The following is a 23857-nucleotide window of genomic DNA, read 5'->3' as shown; positions in this document are numbered from 1 at the left end:
TAAAAGAAATTGCCTGTTTGTAAAATTGTCAAGAAATTGCTTGCTTGTAAAATTGTCAAAGATATATTTGGCAAGGTTTTATAAACCAAAACAATAAAGTAAAAAAAAAAAGACACCATGATATACAAATAAACTTGTTACATTTGAACCGACTCCAGGTCTCCTGCAAAGTCGCTCAATGCTCCATCCTCTCACCAGTCCTTTTTAACCTTTTACCCGTTTAAATGAAGCCTTTGGGCACTCTCCTCAAAGATCCCAATGTGGCCATTCACCAATACGTGGACAATACTCAGTTGTTAATGAGAGTAAATATTGTGCATGACATATTTCGTCTCTGCAATTACCTAGCCATCATCCAGTCCTGGATGTCGACTGCCTACCTCAAACTCAACCAATCCAAGACTGAATTTGTCCTCATCGTTCTGCCTGCTAAATAACAACTTGTTCAATAATAGCTCAATGATATGCGCCCAGAATGATTTGATCCACAACTTTCAGATTCAGCAAACTCCTTAGGCTTCACTATTGACAGCAGCATTTCCTTCCAGAAACACATAGCCAAGAAGGCCCAAATAGCCTGTTTCAGAATCTCTACCCTTTGAAAAAACAAAATGTTCATCTGACTGCAGGTCTTCCAGACCGTAGTGCAGGCCCTTTTCATCTTGCACATCGATTGGGGAAATCCTCTACTGACAGGGATCCCCGCTGCTTACTTGCCTCTCCTAAAAGTAGTCCACTTTGCTGCAGCATGGAAATGTGACCAAAGTACCCCGAGCTTAGCCTGCTTCTTCCTTCCTGCTCTTAACTCTTAGATCAAGGGTGTCTCTCGCCCGGGCGTCCGAAGCGAAGGGCAGACAAAGAAAAGGGCAATTCCTGTTTGGACCTGTTTGAAGCAGGAGGGCCCAGGACCCGAACCCCTGCTCAGACAGCAGGTAAGAATGCACCAACATGTGTTTACTCCCTATGTCCCCTCAGGCAATACCCCCCCTTCTGGTCCCCCTGTGATGTTCCCTTGTGCCCCCCCTTCTCACACAAAGGTGTTGCCTGTTTGGCGTGATTCTTCTACCGTGCCGCCCCCCTCCCCGGGTGCCCACTGAAGCCTTCTTCTGCAGGAGTCTGTCCTGATACATTCTGGTTTAACCATCACCGTCTTGTGGCCAATGCTCAATTTGACTTTATGGACTTGATTGATTCACAGTGGCCCTGAATCATGTTGTTCCCATCTTCATCTTGTATCCTGGCTTGCAACATTATGTGTTACTACTGACTTCTGCAAATTGTATTCCCTCTCCCCTCTTGCTTCTCCACTCTTTTTGACTGCTCACTCTCTATTCTCTCCTCCTCTGCCTTTTCCTATCTCCTCCCCTACTCCCCTTACTTTCGCCTATGCACTTACTGTATCAGAAGTGTCCCTGGACCTAGTATGATAGCAACCTTGTCTGTCTCCTCATCGCTCCCCTTAATTGTCCACCCACTCCAGCACTATTTGAAATGTCGTCAGGCCTAGTTCGATAGTCGCTTGTTTTGTTCCTCCTCTCCCTTTCTGCACCCCTCTCCCTCACCTTTTGGTTTCTCCGGTTCTACCAGAAATGTCATCAGGCCTAGTACGGTAGTCGCCTGTCTGTTTCCATTTCCTTCCCACTCTCTCCTCCCTTCCTTATCTATTTATTAGCTCTGCACTATCTGAAATGTCGTCTGGCCAAGTATGATAGTTAATTTCACATCTTTACTGTTCATGGCCTGTAAGAATGTAATTGTATTTTCCCTTGTTCCCTCCCTTGCCTTGAAGCGCTTTGAAACACATTTTGTATAGGTGCTATATAAATAAACTATCAAATCATATCATATACTACGCAACCTACATTGGCTTCCACTCCAAGCCAGGATACTGTTCAAGACTGCATGTTTCCTCTACGAAGCAGTCACGACTAGCATACCAGCATACCTGGCGGCTAAGCTCTACATATCGGGTGGCACATGCTTCTTGCACAGAAAATCAACCAACTGGCTTGAATCCTACCTAGCCCGCAAAGGGAGGACCCGTAAACAATCCTTCTCTTGTCATGCACCCACCCTCTGGAACTCAATCCCATTGTCGGCTCCGAATGCCACCACAATTCTCCAATTTCAGAAATGTCTCAAAACAGGACTCATTCTAAAGGATGCACATACCTACGCACAGACCTCACAGTACTGCGCGACAGTCAAAAAATGGTAGCCCAAATGCTGGCCACCCACACACTGTGCAGTGCTCCTCTGCTCTGTAGCTAGGTCTGAGCTTTAATCAATAGAAATTAAAAATTAACCACGAGAAGCCCTGCAAAGTCCCTCTTTGCCTGGAGCCCTCGCCCGATGCTTCTTGGATACGTGTTTGGATCTTCAAATTGAGCTTGAATGAAGAAAAACAGCTCGATATTATTACCAAGCTGAAACCACACCCAGTACCTGGCGTCGCTACATAAGCGACCTCTCGTGCACACCATTGCGCGCGCACCACGAGAAGCCCCGCAAAGTCCCTCTTTGCCCGGAGCCCTCATCCGCTGCTTCTTGGATACGTGTTTGGATCTTCAAATTGGTACATACTCTTCACAGAAGTTCTTTATTGGAGACCTCATAGCATATACAGTCTCACATATAACATATGCTCTTCTGTTTTACCTTTATATAGAGATTGAACGAAGAAAAACAGCTCGATATTATTACCGAGCTGAAACCATGCCCACTGCTTGACGTTGCTACATAAGCGACCTCTCGCGCGCACCGGCGCACGCGCACCACGAGAAGCCCCGCAAAGTCCCTCTTTGCCTCTTCGCCTTGGCATCGCGGCAAATGGAACTTCAGTGGGCATCTCGGACACGCGGTAGTGGTCTGTCCCATAATGTTTTCACCTTTGAAAACGGGTATGCCTAATGGTTTGTTACCCAATGACTTACCAGCCGCCTTGAGAGCGTTTGCCTTGGACACTCAGAAGTGTTTTCTGACATATACTTCCACTCCAACGGTCTATCAGATAGCAAGAGGTAACAAATTAGGACACAAAGTTACTTTTTCACCTGACATTCACAAATATTGCAAAGCAATTGATTTGGCGCCACCCATGACATCAACCACGGCACTCTCTACCGCCATGGTAAACGAAAGTGGCCGCCCTTGCCAATTGGACATGCACAAAACCAATGCCCCACAGCCCGTCCATGGAAATAATGTTACAGCGTGTGCTAACGTGCGGAATACAGGCCTCGCCTCTAATGGCATCTGCATTGGTGAGAAAAATGTAATCACAGACTGTAGTCTTCTCGAGAATGTTCCGTTTATGTCTGTATCAGTATTAAGTGATGAATTATCAGTTGCGCTTGCATCTGATGTCGCAGTAATGGACCTTAATTTAACAAATTCATGTTTGTCTCCCCAACTGTTATCTGAAAATCTGTCTAAATCTCCTATTATGTTTTCATCCAGTGGTTCTTCCCCCTCTAACATTTCTTTTTGTTTACCATCTCCCGCAGACCTACCCCTGTTCTAAATCCTATTCCTATCCTTGTTCCAAAACCTAACATTGAAGTTTCACCAGAGATTGGTATGGATAGTGGGGCAGGTCTAATCGAAATTGCCCTCAATGCTTTACAATTATCGTAAGCAAGGCTAGTCAAGCTATATGATTCTCTTGATGCAAAATGTAATCTTCAATCTGCTCAATTAGATAAGCTACTAGCATGGCAACATGAATTTACCAGCAAGTTCCTACTGAACTGTCTCTCATGTTCCAAAAATAAATTGAACCTTGCCCTCATAGGCGCAGACTCCAAGCCTCATGTAGTCATACCAGCCATCCATGTGGTAGCCACTGAAACATCCATGACAGAAATGACACTTGCAAACCTTCCACATTTTGCCAAAACCATATGTGCCCTTGGCTCGAGTGTTGAGTTTGTGTGCCCTGAAACCTGTCTAAATATCGAAATATGTGAAGCCCCAAAAGGGTCCAGTGACAACCCCACAGTTAGTAAAGTTGGTGCATTGGTGAAATCAACTTTGTTACAGACGAATCCTGGCCCCAATCAAGATCACCCCCAATCATCTAATAAAACGGCATACACCATCTTCTCAAAACATAATAAAGGGAATGTTGTAGCACTTCCCAAATCTAAATTAACCAATAATCAACCTAAAGAAAAGAACATCAGTTCTGCAAAAATGAAACAATTTATTAAAAGAATGAAATCGACAAATAAGAATGTAATTGTGGCCGCTCGCACAGTGACAAAATAATACCAACAACTCATGCAGGATAAAACAGTAAAACCAACCTGTGATGAAGTCAATGTCCCTCTGCCTTATGTTCCACTTGATGAGCTAGTTGAGGCAGCCTCATGACAATCAAAGATTCTGCCTGATTCTAACATAAATAAATTTTCTAAAATAAAAGAAACCACTGGTGCATCATTGAGCACCGATGAAAACCATCGACAGGAAATTAGGAAGGCAGTTTACCTCCAAAAACTACGCCTAATAATCCTGAACAAAACACCATCGATGGTCAGACAGTTAACCCAAAGTCCTTGGATGGCAAGGTCATGATCCAGTCTGAGAAAGCTGATTGTTGCAAACAGCCATGAACACGAAATCACGATTAGTGACAGATTCCTCTCAAATCCACTAAGAACTCAGGCCAGTATCTAATTCCACATTGAGAAATCCGAACAGAAAATTACCAGCAAATTTCTTTTTGTAATTATCCTGCAAACTGAGACCTTCTGTCCAATATGATCTAAATCGGCATTCCCTTTTGGCTATTTTCTCTTAAATGACCTTGCTTGAAGACATCAATAGTGCTGATATCACACTAATTTAATTTCCGTCCAAGTCGAATCTTAACTCCATCAGGATTTAGCAGTACAATCAAATTAGCTAATGCCCTTTACAAATGCCCAAAATATTTCTCTTATTAGTTGGAATACCAGAGGCTTCTCTCATCTCATTAATAACAATTTAAACTCACTCTTACATTACAATATTCTCATGTACCAGGAAACGTGGATGACTTCAGTTCCTTTGTGGGACAATTATGATGTCTTCCTCAATTCAGCAACTCAAGCAACCTCTGGTAGACCAACTTCTGGTCTGTTAATAGCCATCAAAATAGATCAAGGTATTACAACACAAGAATGGAGGAGCCCCAACAAATATATTCAAATGATAAAACTGCGTATTCTTAACATTGCTTATGCCTTAGTCAATGTTTATTGGAATCCTGCAGGAATATCTGATGAATGCTTTCTTGAAGACCTAAGCAAACTCTTAAATCTAGTCGCTTTAGATCCATCTGTGTCTAATATCATTATCGCAGGCGATTTGAATCTTGATTGTTTCTCTCAGTCTTCAACCAACAACAAATCTAGACTAACTAAATGGATGGCCTTTGCCTCATATTACAGCCTCATTAAGCTCCATGGAGCTTTTCCATCAGATATTCCTCCACATCCAACTTGGAAACGAGGTTCTTCCTCGTATATAATTGACTTTGTCTATGTTAATTCACAGTTTTTTCCATGCAAAGTTGACTTTTGTATACTTGAAAACTCGAACAGCCATCACAATCAATTAGTAGCCCAATGGATGACCTATGGTCCCATGACAAGTGATCATAAGGTACATCCGCAAGAGTCTTTAATCCTCAACAATAGGGGCAACCGCCTATGATGGTCACTGAGATCCCTGAGTGAGTTCACTAGATATATGGATAATCAATTCCATAGCCAGATCATGACTGCAATTAATCAGACTCCCAACAACTCAGATCTGATGCAACTGTTTCAAGCTTCCAAGTCTTTAAACAGTACATCAGGTCAAATAGTTCGACGTCCACAACTACATGTATTTAATTGGGAAAATTGGCAAGCAACAAAACCAAATATAAGAACGCACTAAGAGCTATGCGCGCAAAAATTTACCAAAATGATGGAGAAGCAATGTTAATGTCATTACATCCCAACAATGTTGCAGGTTCCTGGCCCTTGTTGAATAAGGCCACGCATTAGTCTCAATCTGGTTCACAGGCTAATAATGTACCTGAATTAAATTGGATTACACACTTCTCCAATCTTTATGCTTTGCCCCGCAACTCCCCAATTGTACAGCCTAAAGATGCTCATAAGCGTTTCCATCTTAATTTCGATTTGGATGACATTCGGTTTTATATTAATAAAATCAGTAATTCGGGTGCGTGTGGCCATGATGGCCTCTCAAATCGAATGTTCAAAAACCATCCAGACCTATGGGCATCCATTTTATATAAAATATTCTCCTTTATTAATACAACTCAGTCCCTGCCGGAATCTTGGACACATTCTGTTATAGTTCCCATATATAAAAAGGGTGCTCGCTCCTCACCATCGAGCTACAGACCTATAGCATTGTTGGATGCCCCTAGAAAAATCTTTTCTAGAATTATCTTGAGGGACTTACTTAAATCAATGGACTAGTCAAAGCAATCTAAGAGACCCTTACCAAACTGGTTTTGTTGCTGGTCTTGGAACCAATCCTAATCTTATGGCTCTGAATATGCGTAAATCAAAATATGCGGGGAAAAAACAAACATTGTATTTAGCCTTTATTGATTTTAAAGCCGCTTTTGATTCCATTGATCGTACCATCATGTATCAAAAATGAGTCCACTATAATTGCCCGCCTTCGTTACTCACATTGATTATGTTACTTCATACTAACACCACAATTCAAGTGAGACTTACATTGGCAGGCAAACTTTCATCAACCATCAAAACTTGCCGAGGTCTTAAACAAGGTTCCATTTTGGCGTCCTCTATTTTCAATCTGTTTTTGTTTGATTTGGGCCTAACATTACGCTCAATCAAATGTGATCCTCCTAAACTAGGACTTCATTCCATTTGTCATTTACTTTATGCAGATGATTTAATACTCATCTCGCAAACACCTATGGGTTTACAAAAATTACTCAACAGGCTAGCCTTGTATGTATCTGCTAACAACCTTGCGATCAATACTAAAAAAAACACAGATTATGGTGTGCAAACCTCAAAATAAAGTTAAAGCAAAAACACATAAGTGGTACTTACAGAACAAAGTTATTTCGCAGGTCCAACAGTATAAATACCTGGGTATAACGATACAGGCATCGGCATCCAATCATGATATGGAGGCTGTGATACAAACTAAATTCCATATACTAATTTCCCAAGCTAAAGTACTTAGGGCAAAGTATGGGAAATTCACACTGAAACATATTCTGCAGTTTTATCAGCAGAAAGTCATTCCAACCATTATCTATGGCATATAAACCCTATTGCCCAAACAATCTAGGTGGTGGAGCACTCTTGAATCTCGATTTTGGACACAGTTGTTGCACCTACCGAAGAGCACTCCACTCCCTCTCATCCGCCATGAACTGGGTCTACTTTCATTGGACTCCCAAATTAAATGGAGAATGTGTGCCCTTTTTAGGAAATCTATAATGGGAATTACCACCTCTGGTATATTGGGCTTTATGGCACAACATTTACTGGCACGAGAACATGCTTTCACTAAGCTCTGGTGCAACTTCACATTAGACACATTAGCTGATGACACAATTGCTCTTGATCTGCTAATATTCAATCCCCAACGAGCAAAACAAAAATTATACCAGCAGGACTGGATAGAAAACCGTAGGTTGTGCCAAAAATACAAGGAATTTGATATCCGAATGTTTGGACACAAAGGGCCTCATTACGATTTTGGCGGTAGCCATGCCGCTATTGGCGGCATGGCTGCCGCCAAAATCGGGTCCGGGTTCCCAGAATGGGGAATTACACGCCATTCCGAGTTCGGAGGGCCTGGTAATTCCTCCCTCCAGGAACCCGGGCCCAGACCTTCCCCATTCCCATTTCAGCCCCTATAGGGCTGAATAGGAATGGGGGAGGGAGCAAACAACGGGCCGATTACGAGTGGCCCGTTGTTTGCTCCCTCTTCCCCTCGCGGTACCCGGTAAGCATGCCTGGTTTGACCACGCGTTACTTACCGTGTCCCACAAGGGGAGCTTGTAATGAGGCGGAACGGGTTTAACGGGTCCGCCTACTTTAGGGGGTCCCATTAACCCGTTCCGCCTCACTTGTAATGAGGCCCAAAGTATTTCACGAGATGGCTGACTATCACCATCCCCCATCACCCGTACAGCCACAACTAGGTACCACGAGCTGTGGAACGGACAAGACACAACTAATCACCACACAAACGGAAGTATGGACACTAGCAGCTGCGCTAGTCATGTGGGGGGGTGAGGAGCATGCAAAGTTATTAAGGGAGCGGGCGGAGGGGACAGCTAAATCCTCAAACGGCCTCGAATGGAGAAAAAAAAAAAAAAAACGAGCACGTACCTCCTGAGACACAGGGTGTACAAGCATCCCGTCGTGTAAGATTACACGAGCCCAACCGGCTCAATCCAGGATAGAGATGCCAACTAACCAATACCACTAACAACTTCCTTCTCTGCATACACCTCTCAAACTCCAAACCAAACACAACCACAAACCTCCAGCACAGCAAACCGCACGAACTTCACTACACTGCAACAACAAAACAAAAACACACATAGACTCGCACATCAGCACACGACGACTACCGGCCGCATACACCCCAGGCCCAGCCGACGGAACCACCGGGCTGAGGCTGCCAACAGCACATCACTGCAATCTTGCACTTTTCCAGCCTCCACCCACTAACCCACCCCTCCCTCCCTCTTTCAGAGCCGCCAGAGCGCCAGGGGACCACTCCGGTGGTGATAGTGCGCGGTACAAATGACCTTTAACATTAACATTAACATTAACTATATATTAAGATGTCCATCTTCTTATATCCGCGAACAATATCTCAGGTTTCGATTGAATCTTTGGCCGACAAGAGAAATTATGGCTAGGCGAAAATTGATTTAAAAAGATCTTAACTATTGTCGATTTTGCTTAAATAAGGCAGAGAAAGAAACATTAGAACATTGCATCATGCACTGCCCCATGTTATCAACTCAAAGGCAAAAGCACTTTCAGAAACATCTGGTAAATGCATATGCCAACATGGAAATGGACAATATCTGGCAAGCCATATCCAACAACTCAAAATATGGGATGCATGTAGCAATAGTTCAATTTTTGAATTCAATATTTCCTAAAAAGCAACAGTAATAATGTGGATCCTAAATGCAGGGTATTGAATGAATGCTATTTGTAATCTCAATACCATTGCCCTCTGCCAGATCAAACATGTATAGTAATTTAATTATTATGTCTAATGTGTTGAAAATTACATATTATGTTATTAATAGTGCTCTGATTTGATGTATTTGTTTAGTTGTATGTATTTTTAGTTGTAAATATTGTATATATGTTTTACATATTTGAAAGGATGATTGTGTTATCCAAACCAAATAAAAAAAATTTAAAAAAAATAAAAAATTAAAAAAAAATGTAAATTGTATAGGACATTAAACTACATACAACGGCCTGGAGATATTGATCAATGTATTTTGATGTGCACTTTCGTATCCTGCGCAATTGCATAAACTTACTTCAAGGCACCATTGTCTGTTCAGAACAGGAGCAGAAAACTGTAAATGCACGTAATCGTACATTCTGACCCTGATCTGATTTACGACTCGTGGCGCTGATGTTCCAGATGCCTTTCTAACTCATTGCAAGGTATTTAAATTGCGTTTTCCTCCAGGTTTGCAATTTTCCTGAATAAGCCTTTTACTCCAGTCATGCTGAATTGTGTTCCCAGCATCCACGTGGTTATTCAAAGCCAATGAATACATTAGCGCCAGGCAAGCTCCTGATACCAATGTACTAAAGGGTTTGGGTGGCCAGTGTGGGCTCTGCTCTCCCATGCGTACTTAAATATCCACTTCAACTTTGTGAATTCGGTGACCTGCAACTTTTGCAGAATTGGGCATGTCAGAAAAGTGCAAATGGTGCACTTTCTGGGATTCACTATTGTTTACGGCTCGTGCCTTCTATGTTGGAGCGTCAAAGTAAAAGGTACGAGTAAAGTCATTAACAAAACACAATATACCACGTGACAGGCATCTAAGTATAGATGGCACTCAAAGATGTTCAACAACCAAAGCTTTCTTTCACACTATTTATCGAGCTTATACACAAGGGGTCCGATTCATGGATTTTTTTGCACAGTTCAAAGTGACTTTGCACTGCTCAAAAGTGGTTTTGCACTGCCGCCACAAAACCTGATTCATGGAACTGTGCAAATTCCTTTTTTGCAGTGCAAAGTCCGTGCAAAGTCACTTTGTACTGAAAAAATGACTATGCACTCACTTTGCACGGACGATACACTGCAAGAATGCACTTTGCACAGTTCCATGAGTCAGGGTTTGTGTCGGCAGTGCAAAGTCACTTTTCAGCAGTGCAAAGACACTTTGAATCGTGCAAAAACTTGCATACATCGGGCCTTTAACCATTTCAATGACACAGAACACATTGGTAAAGTGAGAAGTAAATGATGGAAATATCCGTGCTGATGTAGCTTGGATAATCATTGCAATCTGAAGAATACATCGGCTGTACACATTTACAATACTTAGTTACAACTGTACACTTCAATCATAAATATTAGGGGAGGGAACAGTTCCATGGAAGTAAGTACTTAACTTGACACTTCTTGTCAATCAATATGGTCTAAAAATGACTATGCCGTTTTTTTTTTTCAGTGTGTCTCTTTTACATATTGTAAAGGCACATTCATTTAATGTGCCACATCTGTGATGTCCAAAATATGATTAGAAAAAGGTTGTGACTCGCCTTGTGCTTTGGTTATTAGAGAAGGCTGCACCGCAGGCTTGGCCCTTGCCTGGCTCTTTCACTGAAGCAAGGGCGTTGCTAGGGGGGGGGGGGCTAAGGGGGCTATAGCCCCTGATCTTTTGGTTGTAGCCCCGGATAGAATCTCTGGAGCTACAGCCAAAAGACTAGCTAGCCCCCAGTCCCAACAGTTCCGACATCAGCTTAGCCCCAGGTCTTTTCCAGACCTAGCAACTCCCCTGCACTGAAGTCCGTGGCTTGTTCATTCCTTTTGATGGAACATTAAAGTGACTCACTGAGATATAGATGCCCCTTTGGCATCTATAGATATAGAAATCGGGGCAAAGTGACAGGAAATTTCCAGAAGCACAGTTGTTTAGTGTTGCTCTGCCTCAATAAATGCACTGGACAAGGCACGCACAAATACGAGACCATCATAAGACCTGTTTGTGTTATGGTAGCGATGGGAGGCTGGCCTGACACCTCAGAACACCTCTTGACAGTTGTTAAGGCAGCTGTGAAGAACGAGTGATGGTTCCTCTACACTGGGATTTTTATTTAAAAAAACATACTTTAAAAAGTGTGCCCGCACCAAAACAGAGAATGCACTCACAGGCTCAGTTGTGGGCCGAGGAAAGACCAGCCCAGTGCCCTTCCATAATGTATTTAGGCAACTGGCAAGTGCACAGGAATCCTCGCTTTCTCCCCGGGTAAGTTGCAGGTAGCGATGCAGTACACCAGAGTCAGGGAAGATGGATGCTGTGTGTCTGAAAACTGGCTCAGCTTATAGCTGTACATCATGTTCGCTGTTGTGCACTAAACATTGTAACTGTGGGTATCAAATTAGGTGTTAGCTTACTTGACCTAAAACAATTGACCTAATGACCAATTTGCTCGAATTTTGCATGGGTAATTTGTTTGCAATTTGTTTGCATGTATTGCAAAATACCAGCCATGGAGAACGCCCCCATGCTTGATATTTTGAAATTTTGGGATTGTGGGGTATCCCCCTTTTCCTTAAAATTGGAGGGGAGGGACAAAAAAATAAAAACACCAAAAAAACGCATGCGCGTTTAAAATTGGGACCCGAGCAAGTTAATTTTCGGTCAGTTTGCTGCGATTACATTTTGTTTTCCGTAAAACATACCGAAACTTAAAATTAAGCAAGAATGTTGAATTCTGAGTGCTGTACGCGATGGTAGTGGCTCCTGCCCATAGTAAGGCAACATACTCTGGTGTTATCACCTGTTATGGCCCTGAGCAAGGGTCATTATAGCTACTAGCCCCCTGGGCTTTTGACCTGGTGTTAAAACCTTTTTTGTGATCAACACCTGTCCATCAGCACGCAGATAAGCTGGTTTCACTGGCAAAGCAAAGCCCTTAGGGCTCCAGTCAATAGTTCAGGGTGCGAATATAGATCTGTTTTGGCTCACAAGAAACGAACTACTGGAAACATGTCTGCAATGGAATTGAGCACCAGCCAGCTGCCAGAACCCTTTGTCTATTTCTATGGTGCCCAAGATGTCAGTGGGTGGGCAGCGTCAGGGTGACAACTACAAAGGTCCAGGAGAGGAGGTGCCTCTCAAGATGGAATGTGGATTTGGATCAGTGAATACATGACATTCTATACTACCTGACCGGCCAGCACTGCAGACCTGGGTGCTAATGGGTCATACCAGAACACTCAAGAGCAATGACACCGTGCTCCCGCTGGTCCCTTGACTCTCCCTTCCACTAGCAGGTGATTCAATTCAAACCCAAGACTGTAACATCCAGAAAACTAAATAGCATATCATTGTATGAGCAAACCTATAGCTATGATAAGCCTATGTCCCATGAATGCTCCTTACAATTTTGCTAGGATTTAAACTCCAGATTCGTCTTCAGTGGAACATTATTTTGCCATTTTTGTATATTTTATCCATTCAAAAAAACACTCATAGCGTGGTTGAAAAAAGTCTGCCCATCCAAATGATTCTGCTGAACACCTAGCAGAGACATAATTTGAAACTCTCTCATGCATAGGAGTTTTGCATTTTCTGCATTTTTTGACAGTGGGAGTAAGATAATGAATGCCATTTTGCTGTCTTTGCTCTTTTCTGTGGGATCGGCAGTTTCCTTGCCAGCTTAGTCCCTCCACCCCAAGATGAAGTCTCAATTAAGGAGGGGTTAGTGACTTGTAAACTGTTCCTGTTTTGTGTTGAGTGAAGACACTGCCTAATGAGTTTGGAAAATGACACTTAGGATGCTGTTGTAGCCCAATTATAATGGGTGAGAAGTGGCTGGGGAAGGACATCAATATCACCGATTGTCGAGCAGACAGTTTACCATGTTGTTGTTTTCTGCTTGCGGTGCTGCCCATCTCCTGAATTTATCATGGAAGCAGGAGCCTAACATGGGCAGCTGCAGCCCCACTATTCAGCCGCCCCTCCCCCCAGCTTTGACTGTTTATATGTGCCTGTACCGTCGTGGGAGAGGGAGGATACCTCATGAATTAAACACTTCTATCCGACATCTGACATCCCTTTATCCTTCCGTGGTCGAGAAATGGAGTGTCATTAAAATTACATTGCATTACAGTACTTAGAATTTGGAGGCATCTCACATGAAGCAATATATACTAATGTGATGTTATCATGTCATAAAATGACATGTCCAAAAACCAGAAGACAGGCCTTCTCTGTTTATGCCCCCAGCCTCTGGAACGTCCTCCCTATTAACACTCAGCTCACACCCTTACTTCTATATTTCAGGAAGGAGCTGAAGAGGCCTCTCTTCAAGGAATGGCTCCTACATAACACTTGGATCCCTGCTGTCTGAACTCCTCACCTAACCTTATACTGGGCAATCTGTTTCACACTGTGGTCCCCGCCTTCTGAACTGCTCACCTAACCTTATAATGGGCAATCTGTTCCACACTGTGGTCCGCGCCCTCTGAACTCCTCACCTAACCTTGTACTGGGCAATCTGTTCCACACTGTGGTCCGCGCCCTCTGAACTCCTCACCTAACCTTATACTGGGCAATCTGTTCCACACTGTGGTCCACGCCCTCTGAACTCCTCACCTAACCTTATACTGGGCAATCTGTTTCACACTGTGTTCCCCGCCTTCTGAACTCCTCACCTAACCTAATACTGGGCAATCTGTTCCACACTGTGGTCCGCGCCCTCTGAACTCCTCACCTAACCTTATACTGGGCAATCTGTTTCACACTGTGGTCCCCGCCTTCTGAACTCCTCACCTAACCTAATACTGGGCAATCTGTTCCACACTGTGGTCCGTGCCCTCTGAACTCCTCACCTAACCTTATACTGGGCAATCTGTTCCACACTGTGGCCCCCACCCTCTCTCTGAACTCCTCACCTAACCTTATACTGGGCAATCTGTTCCACACAGTGGTCCACGTCCTCTGAACTCCTCACCTAACCTTATACTGGGCAATCTGTTCCACACTGTGGTCCACGCCCTCTAAACTCCTCACCTAATCTTATACTGGGCAATCTGTTCCACACTGTGGCCCCAACCCTCTCTCTGAACTCCTCACCTAACCTTATAATGGGTAATCTGTTCCACACTGTGGTCCACGCCCTCTGAACTCCTCACCTAACCTTATACTGGGCAATCTGTTTCACACTGTGGTCCCCGCCTTCTGAACTCCTCACCTAACCTTATACTGGGCAATCTGTTTCACACTGTGGTCCCCGCCTTCTGAACTGCTCACCTAACCTTATACTGGGCAATCTGTTCCACACTGTGGTCCGCGCCCTCTGAACTCCTCACCTAACCTTGTACTGGGCAATCTGTTCCACACTGTGGTCCGCGCCCTCTGAACTCCTCACCTAACCTTATACTGGGCAATCTGTTCCACACTGTGGTCCACGCCCTCTGAACTCCTCACCTAACCTTATACTGGGCAATCTGTTTCACACTGTGGTCCCCGCCTTCTGAACTCCTCACCTAACCTAATACTGGGCAATCTGTTCCACACTGTGGTCCGCGCCCTCTGAACTCCTCACCTAACCTTATACTGGGCAATCTGTTTCACACTGTGGTCCCCGCCTTCTGAACTCCTCACCTAACCTTATACTGGGCAATCTGTTCCACACTGTGGTCCGCGCCCTCTGAACTCCTCACCTAACCTTATACTGGGCAATCTGTTCCACACTGTGGTCCGCGCCCTGTGAACTCCTCACCTAACCTTATACTGGGCAATCTGTTCCACACTGTGGCCCCCACCCTCTCTCTGAACTCCTCACCTAAGCTTATACTGGGTAATCTGTTCCACATATGCTCCACGCCCTCTGAACTCCTCACCTAACCTTATACTGGGCAATCTGTTCCACACTGTGGTCCACGCCCTCTAAACTCCTCACCTAATCTTATACTGGGCAATCTGTTCCACACTGTGGCCCCCACCCTCTCTCTGAACTCCTCACCTAACCTTATGCTGGGCAATCTGTTCCACACTGTGGTCCACGCCCTCTGAACTCCTCACCTAACCTTATACTGGGCAATCTGTTCCACACTGTGGTCCACGCCCTCTGAACTCCTCACCTAACCTTATACTGGGCAATCTGTTCCACACTGTGGTCCACGCCCTCTAAACTCCTCACCTAACCTTATACTGGGCAATCTGTTCCACACTGTGGCCCCCACCCTCTCTCTGAACTCCTCACCTAACCTTATACTGTGCAATTTGTTCCACACTGTGGTCCATGCCCTCTGAACTCCTCACCTAACCTTATAATGGGCAATTTGTTCCACACTGTGGTCCACGCCCTCTGAACTCCTCACCTAACCTTATGCTGGGCAATCTGTTCCACACTGTGGTCCGCGCCCTCTGAACTCCTCACCTAACCTTATACTGGGCAATCTGTTCCACACTGTGGTCCGGGCCCTCTGAACTCCTCACCTAACCTTATACTGGGCAATCTCTTCCACACTTGGTCCGCGCCCTCTGAACTCCTCACCTAACCTTATACTGGGCAATCTGTTCCACACTGTGGTCCACGCCCTCTGAACTCCTCACCTAACCTTATACTGGGCAATCTGTTCCCCAGTGTGTGTTCCCCTGGTTGATTGTAGGTCCCATGATGCCAAATTGACACTCCTCCCCCTGTGGTAGCTCGCCGCACCATTGTTTTAATCCCTGAAATGTTCTTCCCTCACTGACTTGCCAGGTGCTCCGTTTCTTCCCAGAGCCTGGTCCGGACTCAATAAAATCCCTAATAATAATAATAATGTCCTGGCATTGTTGAAGACCCATTAGATCGCCTTGAACATATCTTACGCCCCTGCAATGCAGGGACTTGTAGGGAGAAGGTGGTTAAAGGAGTCTATTAACCATATGATGGTGTACAACACACCACAAGATTGGCCCTCTTTACACATAGGCCAGCAATATAATCAAAGCAATAGTCATTTCAGAATAAACTCTTGCAAATATTATGGATCTGAAAAATCATCTTTCGTGGCAGACACTAAGCAGGGAGCAAAATCTGATATTTTTAGGTTATGCCCAATCTCTGGGACATATCGGTGAGCAGAATTTCTCCTACCTGAAAGGTTGGCAAGAAGACATTACAAGCAATTCACTGTTCTGTTTTTTCATGAAATTTACAACAAGGTGACATTATTTTTCTGCCTTCCTCATACAAAATCAGGAGACAATTGCTATGGGAAAATCATCTGCGCTTCCCACTTCTATCTCCCGCACGGCCAATTGACCGCTATTGCAGCTGGACCCACCACCAGCACCTCTTGTACCACAGGCACTTAAACCACTTGGCCTGCACTCCAACAAGACTCAAGCACCAAATATCCACCTCAGCTATGTCTGGCTCAGTTTTTCACCACAACGGCACTATTTAGTATTCCCAATTGATTCTAACATTGTGGCCACCAGCCACACACTGAAATCATATCTTTTGATTATTTAGCTCCAGGCCTCTGACGTTTGCAGACAGCCTCCCAGTTAAAATCACTCACTGGATCACCAAGACCACGACCAAGGTGCATACTTACCTGTACATGGTAGGTCCCCACGTTTGCAGTTTTTTTAAACCCCCAGACATCACTCTCTTAACTAACCCAGTCCTCTATCATTTGTAGGTGGACGCACTTCTCTTAACATCGACCCGACCTGAACAAACTGTCCTGAAGACCGTTCGGTACCTTACAGCAGCACTGTTTCAATTTTTACAGCCACTGCTTCCAGCCATCTATACCGAACCAGAAACACAAAATTGTGTGTCGACAATGTTAAATGTATTGTCATCTAAAACAATACATGAAATAAATACTGTTTGTCACTCTGCCTACTAACTCACAAATATGCAGACCAAAATGTGCTTAATAATGCATATCTTCAGCACCACGGTGCAGTTTGTAAAAATGTTTTGTTCTCTGTTAGTGTAAAATAAAAAAAAACCTTTTGCCATTCCTGCATCCTCGGGTTTTTTTCTATCGAGCTACCAGTCATCTAGCTCCACTGCAAGCCTGGTGACCCTATGTCACGCCTTTGGTTAGGGTAGCTTTGACTCAATTTCTCTTCCACCAAATCAAGAGTTGTGCAGAAAATGACATTTTTACAAACTGCAGGTATAAATGACAATATTTCAGTGCTGTTTTCGGCACTATTACAGTCGGCGCAATTACTGCCCGTGGTTATAGCAATTCCCAACCCCATTGGAATGGGAATTTACCACCCCCGCAACTCGGGATCCAGCGCAAATTGCGCTGGACCGATTTGCCGTAGCGCTATTAGCATTGGGCGGCATCCCAGCGGTATTATCGCGGGATACTGCCCAACTCATGATGAGGCCCATAATATCCAACCTGTCCTATTGTCTATCCCTAATTTTTCGAAATTGTCATCCCTTTAAAGGTAATTTCATTCTAAGGGTGTGTTTGTTAATAAATGCACACTTAGAGTTTGAGAATAATGTTGCTACATATATAATAATCGTGTCCATTGGTATTATTATTAAAACAAATTTGATGTATTGCTTCTATAGCACCACATGCCCGTAAGCCTTAGGGTGAATACACAACAAAAGACAAGACAGACCAACAAAAAAAATCAAATCCAGGAGGGTCGAGTAAACTGGTAACAAAGGAATTAATCCAACCCTGTATTAAAGAAGTGTGTTTTAGTGACGTTCTTGAAGGAAATCAGGCAAGGCAACATACAAAGAGTCAAAGTCAGGGTATTCCAAGCGTTAGTCGCGCACACCTCGAAGCTCGCGCTACCACAAGTTTAAAGCGTGGCTGCATATGTTTCCTGTCTTTGTTAGAACACAAGAGCTTTATGGTTGTGCGGCTTCCAGATGATTCATCAGGAAGTGGGGTGTTTTAAGAGATTGACATTAAGAAGTCAAAGAAAGGAGTTTGTGAAGAAGCCAGTGTAAGGAGGGTCTGGCCGATGTAACGAGGGCCTGCCTAGTAAGACTACAGACAGCCCTCACTGCCCCATTTTGGATTGTTTGAAGGGCCTGCAATTTAGCCTGAGAAGTCCCTAGTAGTCCAGCCGTGGAGCAGACCCCCTCCTTCACCAGAGGAGCAGGAGCTCCCCCGGACCCTGCAGGAGCAGTGGTCTCCCTTTCCTGGATCCATCCTGAATTGCCCTCGAATTCGGGTAAGAATCATTATTCTGTGCGAGATTCGCTTTTTCTCGCTGCTAATTGCACCAGTGATCTGCCGACCTGCAAGAATATCTACACAGCCTGCATGTTTTAAACTTGATGCCAACAGCTGCTGTGTTTGCCCCTGCCACCATTAGCCACCACGAGGTTTTTACACTTCCAAGATGGCCGCCCGCCATGTCTCAAGGAACCCCAGTGCCTAACTGAGCACAGCCGACTGTCCTCGCATCCGATTGGCCATTGAGCCACCTTAAGCAGCCTATCGCCAGCCGGTAGGCGAAGCCCGCCCACTCCCAGCAAGGCCCAGGATAATAAGGCCAATACCTGTCTTCACCTGTCCTCAGCCTTCCTCGCCGTTCGCCCGGACCCCCTGCCGGATTCCAGACCAACCTCAACGGTAAACGCCACTTCGCTTTTAAATTGAACTGCCTAGACTCTGGAAAAGGCTTTGTTACCACAAGCTACTTATTGCCACTCTCGTGCACTCAGGCCTTATTGCATGCTGTATCTGTGCCCAAAGTTGCTGCCATTTCCAGTACATAGGTGCTCAGTCGTATTTAGACTATTGTGTCGCTAGTCATCCCTGTAACATATAACTGCACTGTGCCTCACTGCTGCTCGGCTACCCTATGCAATTCTAGTTGCCATTTTTAACCGCATTGTGACCATCTGCTCTGTTCTGCTGATCTGCTCACCAATTGCCTCTAGATCTGTTGACCTGCAGCCCAATGTGTCCCCGCTCAACATACTTTTATAGCCACTAAACTCAATGTTGTGCTTAATCTGCTCTAAGTGCTATTCTGAAGTTAGGGGTTATTCTGATTCTAGGTGTTATCTTGAACTAAGTGTTACTCTGAACCTAGGTGCTATTCCCAATCCAGGCGCTATTCTGAATACATGCTACTCTGATTCAAGATGTTAATTGGTACACTGGCGCAATTCTAAACCTAATGCTGTGCTAATTGACAAACGCTTACTATGACCACTTTGCTTACCTGTACCTGAGTCAGATGCCAATCTGCAACCTTACACTACATGGATTAGGCAGTACTCGGCTACTCCAAGCAGGCCGCACTGTCCACTGCTAGATTTCGACCCTAGACAGGACACACACTGCACCTTACCCCCCTCACACAATGTTCCTCCCGGGCCTTTACTCTATACTACTGAGCACCATTCTCCACATCACCAATTCCGCATGCCTGCCCAGCTCACCCCTTAACTTGACCAGCCTAGGCACCGCATCACCCACCCTCACAGAGCCCAGCACCACAATCATGCTTACCCTACTCGCTCCCCCATGCCTTTCGGACAGGCTGACCAGATTACGATCCAGACTTCCCAAAATACACGAGCCTAGAGCCAGGGACTCCACACAATCCTTACTCACACACCGAACATCCATTAGCTCCTGCGCTACCCTTACACTAAAAAAACCCGAACCTAAACCCGTCAACTCCACTACAACCAACAATAGAGCGCTCAGCACAGCTACCACCCCCACCCCTGCCAAAGCCAAAACCCTACCTATAAAAGGTGCCCTCATCAACGCACGCTCCATGATTGCCCATGCCACGGACATCGCTGATCTCATTTTAGCTGAAGATCTAGACTTCCTAGCCATAACAGAGTCCTGGCTTCATGCAGCCGCAGGCCCAGCCCTTTCGCTAGCCATCCCCACTGACTACACCATCATCCGAGCGGACAGAACTGAAGCTAAAGGCGGTGGTTTGGCCATCATTGCCAAGACCCACCTTAACATCAGACTCAACTCCGCCACACACCTCCCATCATGTGAATCACTTACAGCCAAACTACCCATCGCTAACTCCCAAACAATATCCATTCACTTACTATACAGACCGCCCGGACCCCCGGGATCTTTCGAGGAAGACCTCAATGCCATCCTTACCGACAACCTAAAAAACTCCTCACAATGCCTTCCCTTAGGAGACTTCAATTTAGGCTACAAAGACCCCAAAGACAATCAAGCCACTCTCATCAGTAACACCCTGTCTGAACTAGGCTTCACACAAAAAGTAACCAGCCCCACCCATAACAAAGGGAGAACCCTTGATTGGATAGCAGACTATAACTGTGCCGTATCGATCACTAACAACACTCCCCAATCCTGGACCGACCACCACCTCCTCTCCTTCTCACTTGAGGCCTCAAGCCCTACAACCAACATGGCACTAGCCCCAGCCATCCACACGAGAAGCAAAAAAAATATTACAGTAGAAAAACTGATCCCACTCATTCTTCCTACACTAAGCCAACTCCAAGACTCTAATCCCTATGACCTCGTAGAAGGCTATAACAACACCATGCGCATAGCCTTAGACGCCATTGCACCATTGAAACTTAGAAAATCCAAACCAAAAAAGCACCTCAACCAATGGTTCTCCAGCCATCTTAAAACCCTTAGACTGGAAAAGAGTAAACTGGAACAAGTCTGGAGACAATCTCCGACTGACCACAACAAACTATTGCTTAACAAAATAACGGCCAACTATAAAAAAGAAATCATAGCGGCCAAACAAGAATCCTATAACCTGAGAATCTCCCAATCCAACTCCAGCTCCAGAGAATTATTTACTATCCTGAAAGAATTGGAAACCCCGGTAACAATCCCAGATACTTGCGTTAAAAACAAACAATGGTGCACCAGTGTCCAAAATGCACTAAACAACAAAGTCACTGGCCTTCAAACAAAAATTAAAAATAAGAAAGACTCCCTCACCAATCTTACCAACCCCATCAACGCCCACTCGAGCCCTCCACCCTCACACCACACACCTAACACTGCTCGCTTCAGCTTTTCCAAAGCCTCTTCCCTCGAAGTAGAAAAAATAATTCTTGGCCTTAAACCCTCCAACTGCAAAGGTGACCTCTGCCCCCCACAAATCATTAAAGACGCGGCACGAGACCTCTCGCCATTCATCACCAGACTCATCAATGCCTCTTTTTCCTCAGGAACAGTCCCCAGTAACCTTAAAGAGTCCTGGGTCCTCCCTCTCCTCAAAAAACCCTCCCTTGACCCGTCCATCCCAACCAACTACAGACCGATTACCACCGTCCCATTCCTGCTCAAGATACTAGACAAGACAGCATACCAACAAATTCAAAAGTATCTTAAAACAAACCACCTTCTAGGAATAAGACAATCCGGCTTCAGACCCCAACATGGAACTGAAACAGCCCTGATAGATCTGAAAGCCCAAATAGACGTCCTTAGAGATAACGGGAAAACTGCATTACTACTCCTGCTAGACCTCTCTGCGGCGTTTGACCTAGTTGACCATAAAATCCTATGTAATCATTTAGACTCAGCTGCCCACTTTTCACAAGAAGCCATCAGTTGGATTGAGTCATTCCTCAACAACAGATCCATGCGAGTCTTCTCCTCCTCTGCCGCCGCCGAACCCATCCCCATTACATGTGGAGTCCCACAGGGCTCGTGCGTCTCCCCCACTCTGTACAACGTGTTCACAAAGCCCCTGTTTGATGATCTAGATGGCCTGGGTATCACCTACACTAACTACGCCGATGATACACAGATCCTCATCCCGTTGACGGGAGATTACAACCAGGATTTGGCCTTGGTGAACAGGGTGTATCTCATCATCCAGGCATGGATGGCGTCGCACAGTCTATGCCTGAATGATGACAAAACTGAACTCATCATCCTTGGTTCCACGTCCAACCTAACCAAACTCGACCACAATTATGCCAACTTCATCATAGATGGGAACCTAATCAAGGTTTCGAAAGAAGTAAAAACCCTAGGAATATACCTCTACTCCTCCCTAACCTTCCACAAACAGGTTAGCTCGATGGCATCCTCTACGGCCTACACATGTAAGCTCATAAGAGCAGCCAAACCCTTCCTCTCCACCCACAGCTGCACTACACTAGCCAGAGCATTGGTATTATCCAAACTGGACTATTGTAACGCCCTCTACATAGGAGCCACCAAACAAATCACCAACAAAATTCAGACGCTACAAAACAACGCCCTTAGGGCAGCACTCAATATTCCCAGGAAGGAACACATTTCCAATATCAGGAAATCCCATAACTGGCTCAGCACAACAGACAAAATCCTACTTAAAGTAGCATCGCTCACCCACAAATGCCTGAATAATGCTGCCCCACGCTATCTGGCAGACAGAATATGCAAACACACCCCCATCAGACCCACCAGAACCTCCAATGCTAATCTGCTCACCGTCCCCAGGTTTAAACACACTAAAATGGGTGGCAACAGCTTCCAGGTGAAAGCACCTCAACACTGGAACTCCCTACCACCATCGCTCAGAACTCCCCAACCTTACTCACTTTTTAGACGCAACTACATCCATTGGTTAAAGAACACGAACCACTAACACCTCTAACACCACACGGCTGCTCTTCGCGTTGCATGCTTTAAGAGAATCTGTAAATTTGTAATACTAAACTTGTATATATTTGTAATTCTTTAAATACATCTACTGCATTCTCTCCTGCCAAACTGTACACATGTTCCTTCATCGTCACACTGTAATTATGTAATGTAAAGTATAATTATGTAATGTAAAGTATAAGCATCCTGTAACCAAGCTTTGAATCACCTTGCTGCTCATGCGCCCTCATACCCTCGGGTCTGGTGCGCAATACAAATGAATAAACTAAACTAAACTAAACTAGACTATTACAGTAGCCCAGTCTTCAATTACTCAAAGCAGTGGCAAGGAAAGATCTGATTTCCAAGGAAAGAAAGGTCTTAATTTGATTCAGGAGCCTCGTCACAAATGAACATAATGAATGGAGGTGGGAGACATGCGATTTCATTGATAGCTGTGAATCCAGGTATACTCCTAAAGTCTGTTCCTGTTTAGTCACAAGAATTATACAGCGAGAGATGGACAAACGACTATATCAGGATTCTAGTTTTGTCAATCATGGGCCTGAATCGACAATCAATAACTCTGTTTTAGTATCGTTAAGGGCCAATTAATTAAAGGCCATCCGAGATTGAATCTGAACTTGAATTTATAAAGCGCTCAGCGGCACTGGGGCATTGAGGCGCTGTTACAGAATAGTTGATTAGGAGAACAGACAGTTTACATAGTGGTATGGCATTCATCCCATGGTGGTATACATTTGCAGAGGCAACAGTACGTAGACAAAATAAGGTAACAGGTATGTTTTAGGCAGTGTGGCATAGCGTGGACAGTGGTTACGGGTGGAACATATTGAGTTGGTGTTGAGGCTAGTGGAAGAGTTGAGTTTTCAGTACCTTGCGGAATGTTGTGAAGGGCGTCTCTTTCCTGAGGACAGATGGTAGCGCATTCCAGTTTTTTGGAGATAGGACGGCAAAACTAGGACCTCCTGCTTTGGTAGAATAGCTAAGT

The sequence above is a fragment of the Ambystoma mexicanum genome, chromosome 11 (genome assembly GCF_040938575.1).
Source record: "Ambystoma mexicanum isolate Mex_15411 chromosome 11, UKY_AmexF1_1, whole genome shotgun sequence".
Taxonomy (NCBI): domain Eukaryota; kingdom Metazoa; phylum Chordata; class Amphibia; order Caudata; family Ambystomatidae; genus Ambystoma; species Ambystoma mexicanum.
Note: the sequence above shows the minus strand (reverse complement) of the source record.